Raw genomic sequence first — 15145 nt, 5'->3', positions numbered from 1 at the left:
TGAATCTCCCTAATGGGGGCAAAAAGCACAATAAAACCTGGCAGATGTTCTAAACCCTCTCCACTCTGTCCAAAACTAAAAAAAGTTCTGCCTTTCGTTATACTTTAAAATTGCAGCACACACTTCTACTATGATTACCTTTACCTGATTCTCTAACCATTGGTCCCCCTGGACATTTCTTTCTCTCTCCCCTCTATGCCCTATCCCTTGTACTAAGTTTATTCTATCTTGTTAATTATCTGATATACCAAATGTAATAGATGCTCAGGGGGCTGGGAATCTGTGTTTGCTATAATTAACCCTGTCTGTTAGGATAGTTAAAACATCTGCCTGCCCAGTACAAAGGGTTAAAAAGTGTAGAGACTGGGCTTCCGCATTGAATATTAATGAGGACAGACTCAATCTAACATTGTTCAAACAACTTTGAGGTCAGCCCATGACACCTTGTCCTGAGAAACCTCTAAAACAGGGATATGTAATTAGCAGACCTTAAGCTGTTGCAGAACTACAAGTCCCATGAGGCATAGCAAGACTCTGACAGCCACAAGCATAACACCCAGAGGCAGAGGCATGATGGGACTTGTAGTTTTGCAACAGCTGGAGGTCCGCTGATTGATTGATTTAATGGATTTATAGTGCGCCAAATACTGGCCCGTCAGGGCAGTATCTAAGCTAATCGCATATCCCTGCTCTAGACGGTAAGAATAATTTTTTTAACATTTTTAGAACACTGTGTGATCCTATTCACACAAACATATAGCAGAGCTTTTTCAAATTTGACCACACATAGAAGTATGTTTGGTATTTACTCATACTTAATGTAATACCATCTTTTTATATTTTTCTCAAATTGACTATTATTATGTGTGTTTGTGTGCACAAAAATTAATTTTACAATTTTTTTTCATCAAATGTAGATTTGATAAACGTTTGCACAAATATAAAAAAAATTGCAACTGCCACCATTTAATTCTACAGGGCCTCTGCTTCCAGGAAATATCATTGTTTTGCATTTTTTTTGCTAGAAAAATCCAATGTTAACGTGTGTGTGCTCGGGGCATTGTTCTATGTTGCCGTTCCGCCAATCAGGGCCTGCATTAAAGCGGAGTTCCCATTATATTTTTCAATTTTTAAAAATATGTACTTTCATCTCTCATTCTATTTTTTTTGTGGTGTCACATACTAGATTTTAAAGTTCTGCCGTTCCGCCGAGTTCTTTCAAACGCACACTATATATTCTTGTGTGCTGATCCTTCCCATTTTGCTTGTGGCATTGTGAAGCCCACAAGCAATTAGTTCCGGGAATACTAGGGATGACCGTGGATGACTAGCTGAAAGTACCGCCCGTCCCGCCCCATTCTCGTGCGTCTGCAATAGAACTGCAGCGCCGCAACGTCAAACACTTGGGTTGCCATCACAACGAGCGGCGGCGGCGAAAGTGCACGCCGTTGTGATGGCAAGCCCAGGAGACACAGGGGAAGCGCACGGCATCCTGGGAGCCGAGGGAGCTGACGTCAGGATCCTTGGTGAATAGGAAGGCAGATTTCGTGGGACTGCAAAACAACAGGTATTTCAAGGTGAGTAAAAAATGTTTTTATTGTTTTTCTTTTTTTCTTTTTCAGCCCTAAGCTACACTTTAAAGAGAAATTAAAGTGGAGGTTCCATCAAAAATATAAGTTTAGTCTACAGTGCAAGAAGCTTATTTCTTTTAAGATGAAGAACATCGTTTTCATAATGACTTGACAGCTGTGATTTATTTTCTAAGCTAATGTTTGCACGATGTCTCTTATTTTCCTAGTTCTTTTTCTGCCCCATGTAAGCTTTTGAACTGGCAATCTTTGCATAGCGGAAGACAGTGTGGACCCTTTTCCTGGCACAAGTGGCCGAGCCCTCTCCCTCCCCATCCAAGCATCTGTCACCCAGCTTGCTCCATACTTCAGGCATCTGTTAGACGGAACAATGCAACATGTGTCCTCAATGCAACATGCCTTCTGCTTGTCCTCACTGCGGCCGCTGTCGAGTGACATTATAGAGTACGGCAACACATGTACAGGGCACAAATGTTTGTAGTGGATAATGGAGGGCACTGTGGGTGAGATTTCCAAGAAGGAGCAGATTGTGCTCTGAGATGTCCATGGCATTCCATTATATTACAATCTAGACTGCTTCATGCTAAAGTCATATACACGCTTCCTCGCCATTGATCATGATGGTTTTACCCTTACTTTATTCACATAAAAAAAAAGAATAACTTGAGTTATTTTATTATAAGGTTTCATTTCCGTGGACGTCGTTTTTACAGCCACTTTTCTGAGCGTTTTTTGCAGCATAAAAACGGCTCTCCATGTTAGTCTATGGCCTCATGCCCACCATGACGTTTTTGAGCTGTAGATGGCTGAGCCGTTTTTAAGCTGCAAAAAAAAAAACAGGACCAGTGCGTTCTCAAGCTCCAGCGTTAGAGCTGTAAAAACGGCAGATGTTAAAAACGCTCAAAAACGCATAAAAACGCTCAAAAACACATAAAAACGCGCAAAAACGCTACCGCTGCGTTTTTGAGCTCCAGCTCAAAATAAAAATAAAAAATAAAAATAAACATGGACATGAAAATTAAGCCTAAGGGATACAGGGAAGGAAGGGCTGTGCACCTGCTGCGGCTTTCAGAACACTGGTGTTTTATACAGGCTTTTGAAGTTAGTAAGTAAAATATGAGTTGTTTACTGGTCCTACGTTTTAGTCAACTAAATTCTTCAGTACATTTTAGTTGACTAAAACTAATTTTAGTTGTTTAAAATTGAATGGGTGTAACTCAATTGTAATGCATTAGTTAACATTTCTCCACCATTTCCAAACTCATTATATACTGCTGGATTGAAAAATCTATTGTTTTATTATTTATGGTATTGAGGTATGAACATGCACTACAGACCAGTGTTCATTTTGAAGTCAAATTTTCAATTTAGTTTTAGTCTTAGAACCAGATTCACAGAGAGCAAGGCGCACATTACTCCGCCGTAGAGCAAACACTGTACGCTACGCCAACGCAGCACAGAGATGCAAGCATTGCATTCAGCAAGCCAGTGCTCCCAACGCTGCGCCAGCGTGGCGTGGGTTTCAAAGGCGCACGTCGGCGTAGGTGGAAGTGGGCGTAAACCTATGCAAATGAGGCGTGACCCCATGCAATTGATGGGCCGAGCGCCAGACAGGTACGTATCACGAACTGCGCATGCGCCGTGACGTGGACGCATGCACAGCACGCCCCTGCGCCTGCTCACAACCACGCCGGCACAACTGCCTAAGCTACATCGGATCACCACGTACGCCGTGAACATAACGTACGCCCGGCCAGACACACGTCCAACGCACTATACACCGGCTTGTGTTCCCTGGTGCAGACCTGAGCATGTCTGTTGCCGGGTTGCACCTCATGTATGGGGAATAACTTTACCCCGGACGTACAACTTGCGCGCATCTCGTGTACCATGCGCCGGGCACACACACGTTCGTAAATCGGCGTATTTCCCTCATTTGCATGTTTGAATGGCTAATCAATGGGAGCGGCAGCATGCGCCCAGCCCATATGTGCGCCCACCCTACGCCGGCGCGTGCAACATACGCCGGCTGGGTGTAGCCTGTTTTTGGGCGCGTGTTGGTTTGTGGGTCTGGCGCACACATACGCTGGTGCACATTTGCACTTACGCCGACGTATAGCACGTTGCGCCGACGTAAGTGCTTTGTGAATCTGGGCCTTAGTCTTTTGACTAAAATGCCATTTTTAGTTTTAGTTGTATTTTAGTTATCTCAGTTGTTTTAGTTTTAGTCCACTAAAATAGTATTCATTTAGTTGACTAAAATGTTTTAGTCAATGAAATTAAAGGGGTTGTAAAGGTACAATTTTTTTTTCCCTAAATAGCTTCCTTTACCTTAGTGCAGTCCTCCTTCACTTACCTCATCCTTCCATTTTGCTTTTAAATGTCCTTATTTCTTCTGAGAAATCCTCACTTCCTGATCTTCTGTCTGTAACTCCACACAGTAATGCAAGGCTTTCTCCCTGGTGAGGAGTGTCGTGCTCGCCCCCTCCCTTGGACAACAGGAGAGTCAGGACGCCCACTAACACACAGCTCTATTGTCTGCAACGTAGAGAGCGTCCTGACTCTCCGGTAGTCCAAGGGAGGGGGCGAGCACGACACTCCACACCAGGGAGAAAGCCTCGCATTACTGTGTGGAGTTAGACAGAAGAACAGGAAGTGAGGATTTCTAAGAAGAAATAAGGAAATTTAAAAGTAAAATGGAAGGATGAGGTAAGTGAAGGAGGACTGCACTAAGGTAAAGGAAGCTATTTAGGAAAAAAAAAATTGTACCTTTACAACCCCTTTAACACTGAGTGTGGGGTTGTTTTTCAGGGGTTGGGCTTGACCCCTTAGTTCCAGTGAAGGGAGCTCTTAAGGCCTCAGCATGCCAAGACATTTTGGACAATTTCATGCTCCCAAACTTTAGCCTCGTACACACGCCCGGTTTTCCTGCCAGGAAAACTGCCAAGAAAGCTTTTTGCCGGGAAAACCGGCCGTGTGTATGCTTCTTCGCAGTTTTCCCTACAGGAAAACTGCTGGAAATCCTGGCGGGAAAATAGAGAACCTGCTCTCTTTTTTCCTATTGGGGGCATACAGACGGCCGGGAGTCCCCGCCAAAGCTCTTCCCGCAGTTTTCCCAGCGGGAAAACCTCTCGTGTGTACACAGAGAAAGTTATCGTGCAGGTTCGCGTTTTTCCCGGTGGAATTTATACCGCCGGGAATCAAGGTCATGTGTACAGGGCTTTAGTGGGAACAGTTTTGAGATAGCTCTTCCCTGTTTCAACATGACTGTGCACCAGGGCACAAAGTAAGGTCCATAAAGACATGGATGAGCGAGTTTGGGGTGGAGGAACTTGACTGGCCTGCAAAGAGTCCTGACCTCAACCCGATAGAACACCTTTTGGATGAATTAGAGCGGAGACTGCGAGACAGGCCTTCTAGTCCACATCAGTGCCTGACCTCACAAATGCGCTTTTGGAAGAATGGTCAAACATTCCCATAGACACACTCCTAAACCTTGTAGACAGCCTTCCCAGAAGAGTTGAAGCTGTTATAGCTGCAAAGGGTGGGCCAACTCATTACTGATGCCATTAAAGTTCATGTGTATAAGATTCACGTAGATCGGCGTTTCTTTGTGCGGGCGTAACGTATCCTATTTACGTTACGCCTCCGCAACTTTTACAGGCAAGTGCCGTATTCTTAAAAGAAAGTTGCGGTGGCGTAGCGTAAATAGGCCGGCGTAAGCCCGCCTAATTCAAATTGTGAAGAGGTGGGCGTGTGTTATGTAAATTAGGCTTGACCCGACGTGATTGACGTTTTTCCCGAACAGCGCATGCGCCGTCCGTGGAATTTCCCAGTGTGCATTGCTCCAAAGTACGCCGCAAGGACGTCATTGGTTTCGACTTGAACGTAAATGATGTCCAGCCACATTTACGGACGAATTACGCAAATGACGTAAAAAATTCAAAATTCGATGCTGTAACGACGGCCATACTTAACATTGGTACGCCGCACTTACGCCACCATATAGCAGGGGTAACTTTACGCCGGGAAAAGCCTAACGTTAACAGCGTAAATGAATTTTGTCGGCCGGGCGTACGTTTGTGAATTCCCGTATCTAGCTGATTTACATATTCTAGGCGTAAATCAGCGTACACGCCCCTAGCGGCCAGCGTAAATATGCAGTTAAGATCCGACGGCGTAAGAGACTTAAGCCGGTCGAATCTAATAGAAATCTATGCGTAACTGATTCTATGAATCAGGCGCATAGATACGACCGGCCGGACTCAGAGATACGATAGCGTATCTGGAGATACGCTGTCGTATGATGTCTGTGAATCTACCCCATAGTGTATTATTATTATGCATGGTTTATCTAGCGTCAACAGTTTGCCCTTGTGTTGTAAAGCGCTGCGCAATCAGTACAGTTACAATACAATTCAATACAGGAGGAATCAGAGGGCCCTGCTGGTTAGAGCTTACAGTTTACTGTATATTTAATATTATTATACTGCATAACCAGGTAAAAGGCAGGTCGTTTTTTTATTTATTTTTTATATCTGCCTGAAGTAAATTTCAAACATTTTAATAAGTGACCCACCAACATCTGGAAACTAAAAAATATGTTATAATATACAATCATTTTTTTTCCCCTGCAATGGAAAGTATTATTTCAGTAACGCAAATGTGAGCCGCCACCACATGGAATGAGGCTTACCAAAAGGAAAATAAATAACAGCGTTATTTAAATTACAGCGGGATACTCCAGAGTATGGGGTTCACAGCTTTGGATGAAACCAGGATTAAACCAGACCACAGCTCATAGGAAATCCTCGGCGGGATACAATGGGATCTACTCCTCCTCGTAACGTCTCATGCAGCCCAGTTGAAATCAGCCATGCAGGGAAGGAGACCGCACATAGGGTAGTAGGTACAAACAATTTATTTAAAAGAATATTCTACTTATCTGTAAGTAGTTTTTTAAACGAGCATTTAAACAGGTGCCGGCCGGCATGTAACAGAAGCCCTTCCTGAACGCGGTGACGTCACTGCACGCCGTCCCAGACGCGTTTCGTCATAGATTGACGTTCTCAATGGGAACGTCAATCTATGACGAAACGCGTCTGGGACGGCATGCAGTGACGTCACCGCGTTCAGGAAGGGCTTCTGTTACATGCCGGCCGGCACCTGTTTAAATGCTCGTTTATTCTACTTATCTGTAAGTAGTTTTTTATTCTTTTAAATAAATTGTTTGTACCTACTACCCTATGTGCGGTCTCCTTCCCTGAATGTCTGATTTCAACTGGGCTGCATGAGACGTTACGAGGAGGAGTACTACACACTAGATCCCATTGTATCCCGCCGAGGATTTCCTATGAGCTGTGGTCTGGTTTAATCCTGGTTTCATCCAAAGCTGTGAACCCCATACTCTGGAGTATCCCGCTGTGATTTAAATAACGCTGTTATTTATTTTCCTTTTGGTAAGCCTCATTCCATGTGGTGGCGGCTCACATTTGCATTATCATCTCTACACTGGGTGTTGTTTGTCCTGGATTTCACCGTTCTTTGGACTTTAATACTGCATATGGATATTTAATAAGGACTTATTTACATATTTTTCTGTTTTTGATTATTCACTTGTGGGAACACAAAGGACTGATTTTTATTTTGGTTGGCGCAATTTTCCCCTTTTTTCTATTATTCTGTGTTAGGTCACGCTATTGCAGCCTTCCCATTTATTCACTTAATTTATTGTTTGGTTAGCGCAATTTTTTCTTCTTAACATTTCAGTAAACTTGCCCTCATCTGCAGATGTTTACCTGAAAAAAAACGATTTAATCTGCCAAACAAGTACATTATTTACAACATAAAAGCTTGGTGTAAAATCACATTTTAAGTGTCTCCATCGATTTCCTTAACTTTGGTGCCATGTTGGTTACCAGCATGCAGGGACTATCACACATAAACCTCAGGCGCCGAGGCTCCAGACTTTCCATCAATACGCTATCAGCAGATTTGGTTTATGTTACTATTGTACAACTTCAAGGTTTATTTTCTATTTTTCCTAAGATTCTTCCTCTCAACCTTTTAAATCGTAAATCCCTCATAAGGAGTTATTGAGTTGGTAAATAAATTAAAGACATTTAAAAGGGAACATCTTGTATGCTTAGATAGATATAGATATATATACACAATAAATGTATCTATCTATCTATCTATCTATCTATCTATCTATCTATCTATCTATCTATCTATCTATCTATCTATATATATATATATATATATATATATATATATATATATACTACTTTTAAAGATGACATTTTTGGTCAACTTTAGGGGTTGGTATTTTAAGATTTTCACATTTATAAAACTGATATTATCTATGCCTTACAAATAAACATAAAGGGGCAGATCCTCGTAGAATTCCATGGGCACAGCGTATGGGAGATAATATGTAAAAAGGTACTACAGCGCTATTACTAAAACCATATAAAAATACTAAAGATAAGCTGCAGACACATGAGGTGCACAAAACCAAAGTGAATAAATAAGAAAATATTGTGTTGCGCTGATAATCAAGTAAAAAATTGCATGCATATATATATATATACACCATATACATAAATACGAACTCCCTACACCTCAGATCAGGGAGGTATATGTGCAAAAGATAAACAAAAAACACTAAAAAACTATAATGTGAAAAAGTTCTAATAGAACCAGCAAAAATAGTTCATGGAAAAAACACAGTTCAGTACATAGGCTAATAGGAGACAGGTGTGAGATCCACAGTCCTCTGGTGTGCAGCTGTCATTATAGCAAAAAACAAACAAACACCTTTCCCTTCTGGACTCCCCGATTAAACACAGGATATCAGCCGCTCATAAGGAGAAAAGAAAGATAAATGGTGCAAATAACGTAATAAAATGGGAAATGAACCCTGCAATACAATGATTGCGCTCACGGAACCTCGATGGTAAACAGGCTCAACTGCAATCAGTCATTGAACGCCGCTCAGTGCTACGATCTCCTCAGAAGGACGGATTCGACCGTCGATCGCGTCACTCGGCTTCTCCCCCACGCGTATCGTCAATAGCCACTTGACTTATTCATGGGTTGCCATGTGACCATGTCCGCAGTCTATTTATACAAGCTGACAATGGAGGCAAGAGCAGAGGGTGGATCCTTCACATCATTGCCGGATGACTGGTGCGCTTTAGCCACAACATTTTAATGTGATCTTTACAAGCAAATAAAATACATATATACGAGACCATTTGGAACAAATTAAATGTTAAAATACATTATAAAATTCATTTATGCAACCTTCATTATGAACAACTAATAGCCTATACACGTCACTGCCTCCAGTGGTGAGAAAAATAAATACACCTAATATTACTTAACCACTTTCAAAAATAAATAAAAGACGATATGGGAGATAAGAAAATATTGTGTTGCGCTGATAATCAAGTAAAAAATTGCATACATATATATATATACACACCATATACATAAATAAGAACCCCCTACACCTCAAATCAGGGAGGTATATGTGCAAAAGATAAACAAAAACCACTCAAAAACTATAATGTGAAAAAATTCAAATAGAACCAGCAAAAATAGTTCATGGAAAAAACACAGTTCAGTACATAGGCTAATAGGAGACAGGTGTGAGATCCACAGTCCTTTGGTGTGCAGCTGTCATTATAGCAAAAAAAATAAAAAAAAAAAAAAATAAAAAAATAAAACCTTTTCCTTCTGGACTCCCCGATTAACAGAGGATATCAGCCGCTCATAAGGAGAAAAGAAAGATATATGGTGCAAATAACGTAATAAAATGGGAAATGAACCCTGCAATACAATGATTGCACTCACGGAACCTCGATGGTAAAAAGGCTCAACTGCAATCAGTCATTGAACGCCGCTCAGTGCTACGATCTCCTCAGAAGGACGGATTCGACCGTCGATCGCGTCACTCGGCTTCTCCCCCACGCGTATCGTCAATAGCCACTTGACTTATTCATGGGTTGCCATGTGACCATGTCAGCAGTCTATTTATACAAGCTGACAATGGAGGCAAGAGCAGAGGGGTGGATCCTTCACATCATTGCCGGCTGACTGGTGCGCTTTAGCCACAACATTTTAATGTGATCTTTACAAGCAAATAAAATACATATATACGAGACCATTTGGAACAAATTAAATGTTAAAATACATTATAAAATTCATTTATGCAACCTTCATTATGAACAACTAATAGCCTATACACGTCACTGCCTCCAGTGGTGAGAAGAATAAATACACCTAATATTACTCAACCACTTTCAAAAATAAATAAAAGAAGGCATAGATAATCACCCCCCCTAGTGGGTGATAGTAATATTACAAGAATTACTATAGACATGACATACAATGGAAGGGGATAAAAATCCCGCATACTGGTGAATCTTCACCAAAAAAAACACATGATCAGCTGATCAATAGGTTATAATAATAAACCCAGTCCATAAGATTATTAAAAAATATTAATAACAATATATAATGATAAAAATATATTGATAAAAATATATATATATATTGATAAAAAATATATATATATGGATAAAAAATATAAAAATGTATATAAAATGCCCCTAATTAGAAATCTGCGATGAAGCAATTGAGGTCAAACTCGATGTTAAGGCCATTAGGTGCCAGGGTAGCCATCTCGTGAATCCACCGAGATTCACATTTACTCAGCTCCCTGACTTTGTGACTCCCCCTCCAGTGGGGTATATACTTGTCTATGGCCCAAAATTTTAAACCTCTTGGATCATTATTATGGCATTGTTTGAAATGTCGTGAGACATTATGTTCATCACAACCTTTTTCAATGTTTTGTACGTGCTCCCTAATCCTTTTCCACATGGGTCTCTTAGTGCGTCCCACATACTGCAAAGAGCACGGGCACTGGAGCACATACACCACCCCCTCAGTCCTGCACGTTATTAGCTCTTTTATTTTATAGTCTTTTTTGGTCACATTAGATGAAAAACTGGAACATTTTTGGCCATTTTGATTTGTCTTCCTACATGCAAAACAGCGTTTGCAAGGGAAAAAATATGGGAGATACGCTACGCCGCTGTAACTTACTTTGTGAAGCTTCGAATCCACAAAGAATTTGCGCCGTAAGTTACAGCAGCGTAGTCTATCTCTCGCGGCGTAATGGTGCGCAATTCAAATGCGGCGAGTAGGGGGCGTGTTCCCTTCCTCAACCAAGGAAGCATATATGGCTCAAAGTGAAGCCCCTGTGAGCTTGAGTGGGGGTCCCTGTATGCCACGAGGACATTTATGTCAAGAAAATACTTTTACAAGAAGGAAAGCCATATATGGACTGACCTATCATTTGTGCTCATGTGTATGATGTCATTTTTGTCTATAAAAAGCCAATAAAGGTAACCGCCCCTTTCTCTTTGCACAGGAACACGAAGCAAGCAGTTTCTTATTTCTCGCAATTTGGCCCAGCAGCCAGAATAGTTGTTCCCTGAATTTGAGTCAGGGGCCCATCTCTGACACCCAGCCCAATGGCGTCTGTCCCATAAATACTTTTCCCCAGCATGCACAGCGAGGCCAAACCCTCCTGATAGGCTGCTGGGTAAGAGCACCCAATCCTAGACTCCACTGCTGCTACCAGTCGACCTGGGGTGAGATCAGCACCCCAGGAACAACAGAATGAGCCCACAGCACAGCCAAAGCTGAGACAGAGAAAAATCAACATGGTCAGAGTTATCTAACTCTCTGACCCCCCTCTAAATTCAACATGGCACCGGTTCTAGAAAGTAATCAGACAATATATATATATATATTATACTGTATTGTATGTATAGTTTTACCTGAAAAAAAAAAGAAATCATCCAACCAACACATCTAAGATCTGCTAAGCTGCAATATATAAAATTTGTGTTCCTGGGTTTATATACCCTTTAAAAGAACCATAGCGACTGAAAGTGCTAGCTGTCCTGCATGTAGGCAGGTGTACTCTGTATTCTCCACTACAGGTGGCACTTGATCACAGCAGCGATGTAGGTAGTGGATGAAGTTGAGAAGAACTTGGTTCCTCTATGATTTCCTTAATTACAGGGAGGCAGTTTATGCCCCATGTGACTCTGGTGGCCATCTTGGGTCAGGCAGTATCTATTTAGGTCTATGACTCCCTGGCTTGGCATGTTTTTTGCTAGCATAGGGAAAGGAACTTCATCTGTCAGTGACCATACTATAGATAGGGAAAGTTTCCAGAGGAGTAGGTTCAGTAAAGGGATTACATCTACCTTCCAGGAAGCCTTCCTTTTTGAGTGTGGACTGGCCAGACTGCTCCTCCGTGGCAGATATTGTCAGCATGTTCCATTCTGCAACCTGTGGGTCCACTATTGTCTCAGTTTTAAGTGCCTCTGGTCGGGTGTGCACCCTGCTGGGCCTGTTGCTCTTGCTGAACTATTCTACAATATACTGTTGCCAAAATCAAAGCCTGTGTGTTTTCTGCTCACTGCACAATGCTGCACCGATTCTACTTACAGTCAATACTTTTAATAACCTAGAACAAATCTGGAGATTTTAGATTTTATTCTGACCTACCCGATATGCCTGCTATTTCCAAGTGATTTAGAAATCACAAAAGCCAAAAGGCCAGTGTAACTGCCAGGTTAGCAATGGGAGCCCCATAATTCTCTTAATAGGAATTTACTTTAAATCTAGTTTGTGATACAGTTTGAACCTGCTTTATTGGATATCTAATCTGCATAGCACTGTAGGGTGTTAATATCTACGTCTATTTGCAGACTACTGAAGATACTACAGTGGCCAAGTAACCTCTGGCCATCTCAGTTCAGCCACAACCAAAAGCAAATATTCGGAGTCTCTTTGAAAGTTTTAAATCTGCTGCCGCACATAACTTAAATAAAGATCCAGTGGAATCCATGGGGTGGATGCACAGCGTTTAGGACTACAGCCAAGTGTCATGGATGACCTCCTACGCTCCAATAACCTCCAGCTGTTCTTGTGTTTATAGCAATATTTATTCATTACTGTGGTGATTTGCTTGTGTTAGGCCAATGTTAGATGAACAGACTGTAGTAGTGAATCCAATACATACTGAGCTCCAAAAGTATGAATAGGGATCGCTGCAAGAGAGGGTAATCCAACCTCAAGAGATTGCATGGAGTCCTCCTCCTTCCCTAGAGTAGAGACATCGTTCCCATTCAAACCTCTACTGCGCTATTGCAGATAAAATGTGAATAAACCCGCCACTACAGACTGCAGATTACAAAGGCTGGTGAAGAAAACAGGAGAGAGATAACATCAGTTGGCCAAGTCAACCAATCAGAATGTACTATATGATAAATCTCATTAAAAAGCCAAAGGAGAGCTCAATACACATATGACAATATTAATAATGACCTAATGGGGTCGATTTAGCTTAGTGCAGTATTTCTCATCTAGGGTTCCACCTGGGTTCCCGAGCATGAGACCCAATTTGCGCAAGATCAGGGGGTCTCTAATGTATAAAGGACATCTAATGTATGTGGGAGTTCTGATATGATGGTGCCTGTGATGTAAAGGGGTGACTTTGATGTGATGGGGGGTCTCAGAAATTATGGGGGCCTCTGATGTGATGGGAGATGACGATGTAAAGGTCAGCCTTTCATGTGATGATGAGGGGACCTCTGATGTGAAATGGGTGAACCTCTGATATGATGGGGGGCCTCTGGTGTGAGATGGATGAACCTCTGATATGATGGGGGGCCTCTGGTGTGAGATGGATGAACCTCTGATATGATGGGGGGCCTCTGGTGTGAGATGGATGATCCTCTGATATGATGGGGGCCTCTGGTGTGAGATGGATGATCCTCTGATATGATGGGGGGCCTCTGGTGTGAGATGGATGAACCTCTGATATGATGGGGGGCCTCTGGTGTGAGATGGATTATCCTCTGATATGATGGATGAACCTCTGATATGATGGAGGGCCTCTGGTGTGAGATGGATGAACCTCTGATATGATGGGGGCCTCTGGTGTGAGATGGATGAACCTCTGATATGATGGGGGGCCTCTGGTGTGAGATGGATGAACCTCTGATATGATTGGGGGGCCTCTGGTGTGAGATGGATGAACCTCTGATATGATGGGGGGCCTCTGGTGTGAGATGGATGAACCTCTGATATGATAGGGGGCCTCTGGTATGAGATGGATGAACCTCTGATATGATAGGGGGCCTCTGGTATGAGATGGATGAACCTCTGATATGATGGGGGCCTCTGGTATGAGATGGATGAACCTCTGATATGATGGGGGCCTCTGGTATGAGATGGATGAACCTCTGATATGATGGGGGCCTCTGGTGTGAGATGGATGAGCCTCTGGTGTGAGATGGTTGAACCTCTGATATGATGGGGGGCCTCTGGTGTGAGATGGATAAACCTCTAAAATTATGTGAGGGGGCTCTGATGTGAGATGGGGGGCCTCTGATATGATGAGGGACCTCTGATGTGTGATGGGGGACCTCGTATTTGAATTTAGACGGTTCTGTGCATTGTCCCAGGCTCATGTTTTCAGTGATGGTAAAATGTATGATTCTGAGCATGCGCACTGGGATACGTCCACGGGCCGGCGCATGCGCCGTTCGTTATCCGTATCTTGATGGCGCTCGGTCCATCATTTACATGGGGTCACGCTTCATTAGCATGGCTCACGCCCACTGCCACTTACGACGAGTTACGCCGAGGGAACCCAGCGTAGATTTGGGAGCAAGTGCTTTGTGAATACTGTGCTCGCCACTCTGCGCTACGTCGGCGTAGCGTATATTCGATACGCTACGCCGGCATTACTATGCGCCGAGGTACGTGAATCCGGGCCTATGTTTTTACCTTTTAAACCAGGGTGCCTCTGGATTTTTGCATAGTACCTGAAAAAAAGGTTGAGAAACACTGGCTTAGTAAATGAGTTGAAGCTTTGTTGACTTTCATCATCCAATCCAATGTGCTAGCAAAAATATATTTTTTTCCTTTTCAAAGTGGATTTTCACCATGTTCACTAAGCTAAGGGAAACTTCTCTGCCAAAGTGAAAAGCCTATTTGCCTTTAGTAAGCCAACCCCAATGTGTTGACATTTTCCTTTTGTATGGGGAGCAAGTGACCGCCTACTTGATCATTATCCACTTGGATATTAACCAGGGGTCAAGTCCTGGGGGAAAAAGTGTGGGAACTCCCACCCAAGATCCACTCCTCTACCAAAAAAAAAAAATGATACGCTCATATGCATATATATTTCACAGAAAATAGTGGTGCTGGACTGGCTGGTCTCGGTGCTGGCCTGACTGGTCTCGGTGCCGGCCTGGCCGGTCTCGGTGCTGGCCTGGCTGGTCTCGGTGCTGGCCTGGCTGGTCTCGGTGCTGGCCTGACTGGTCTCGGTGCTGGCCTGACTGGTCTCGGTGCTGGCCTGACTGGTCTCAGGGTGCTGGCTGGCTGGTCAATCTATATATATATTATATATATATATATATATATATATATATATATATATATATATATATATATAT

The sequence above is a fragment of the Rana temporaria genome, chromosome 10 (genome assembly GCF_905171775.1).
Source record: "Rana temporaria chromosome 10, aRanTem1.1, whole genome shotgun sequence".
Taxonomy (NCBI): domain Eukaryota; kingdom Metazoa; phylum Chordata; class Amphibia; order Anura; family Ranidae; genus Rana; species Rana temporaria.
This window is presented reverse-complemented; position numbering follows the sequence as displayed.